Below are 2,028 nucleotides of genomic sequence, written 5' to 3' on the forward strand. Positions count from 1 at the left end.
TGGTGGAGAAGACTCTTGAGAGTCCCTTGGACTGCAAGTAAATCCAACCAGTCCATTCTGAAGGAGATCAGCCCTGGGATTTCTTTGGAGGGAATGATGCTAAAGCTGAAACTCCAGTACTTTGGCCACCTCATACGAAGTGTTGACTCATTGGAAAAGACTCTGATGCTGGGAGGGATTGGGAGCAGGAGGAGAAGGGGATGACAGAGGATGAGATGGCTGGATGGCATCAGTGACTCGATGGATGTGAATCTGAGTGAACTCCGGGAGTTGGTGATGGACAGGGAGGCCTGGTGTGCTGAAATTCATGGGGTCGCAAAGAGTCGGACACTACTGAGCAACCTAACTGAACTGAACTGAAATATAAAAATAGTTAACTATTAAGAACCTACCTTATAGCACAGGTAATTCTACTCTATACTCTGTGGTAGACTATATGGGAAAATAATCTAAAAAGGAAAAAAGAGTGAATATATAGATGTGAATAACTAATTTAATACTGGGTTAGGAAGATGCCCTGAAGAAGGAAATGACAACCCTCTCCAATATTGTTTTCTAGAGAATCCCATGTACTCACGAGTCTGACAGCCTATAGTTCATAGGGTCGCAAAGAGTCAGACACAACTGAAGTGGCTAAGCATATAAATTAATTTACTTTTCTGTATACTTGAAACTAAGACAACATTATACATCCCTTTTATACCAAATATTTTTTTAAAAAAACTTTAATCTTACAACATTTTTTAATATTGTCAAAAATTTCATTTCTATCTCAGTTTGTGTAAATCGTGTGTAAAATTTAGGTATCCTACTTGGGTAAAAAAGAAAGGGATTTTGTTGTTGCCATTTGAGAATTGTGATAGCCATTATTGCTATTCACTCAACTTTTGGTTTCCTCCATTTCAGAACTATAGTGGATTGCCTTTTTTTTTTTTTAAGTGAGTTTCCATGTTGTTGAGCAAGGATATGTGAGTAATTCTGGGCCATGAATTATAAACTGCTTCCAGTCCAAAATGTATAACAAAGTACATAATGCTGAGGTAACACAGGAGTTCCCTTTTCTCTTTGCCATGTTCAGAACCAAGGTTCAAGATAGTGGGTCCACAGGCAGGCTGGTTCCAGAGTCAGAATAATGGCTACATGGGAGCTGAACTCTCAGTTGATGTATCAAGGAATGGCAGCAGGAGCAAGAACTAAAACTTTAGGTTTTAAGCTACTCAAATTTGGGGACTATTTATTATTGCAGCATAGCCTATACTTTGGTGACTGCCTAAGCTCTCTGGATTGATATAGGAGATTAACATTTTTGCAAAGTTCTTTGAAAGGTACAACTAACATTTTGTAACTCTCACTTAAATCTCTAGGAGTTTTTTTTTTTAATATAAATTTATTTATTTTAATTGGAGGTTAAATTACTTTACAATTCCCACCAACAGTGTAAGAGGGTTCCCTTTTCTCCACACCCTCTCCAGCATTTATTATTTGTAGACTTTTGGATCGCAGCCATTCTGACTGGTGTGAAATGGTATCTCATAGTGGTTTTGATTTGCATTTCTCTGATAATGAGTGATGTTGAGCATCTTTTCATGTGTTTGTTAGCCATCTGTATGTCTTCTTTGGAGAACAGTGTGGAGATTCCTTAAAAAACTGGAAATAGAACTGCCTTATGATCCAGCAATCCCACTGCTGGGCATACACACTGAGGAAACCAGAAGGGAAAGAGACACGTGTACCCCAATGTTCATCGCAGCACTGTTTATAATAGCCAGGACATGGAAGCAACCTAGATGTCCATCAGCAGATGAATGGATAAGAAAGCAGTGGTACATATACACAATGGAGTATTACTCAGCCATTAAAAAGAATACATTTGAATCAGTTCTAATGAGGTGGATGAAACTGGAGCCTATTATACAGAGTGAAGTAAGCCAGAAGGAAAAACACCAATACAGTATACTAACGCATATATATGGAATTTAGAAAGAGGGTAACGATAACCCTGTATACGAGACAGCAAAAGAGACACTG

Source organism: Bison bison, unplaced genomic scaffold (genome assembly GCF_000754665.1).
Source record: "Bison bison bison isolate TAMUID 2011002044 unplaced genomic scaffold, Bison_UMD1.0 scf7180017864279, whole genome shotgun sequence".
NCBI lineage: Eukaryota > Metazoa > Chordata > Mammalia > Artiodactyla > Bovidae > Bison > Bison bison.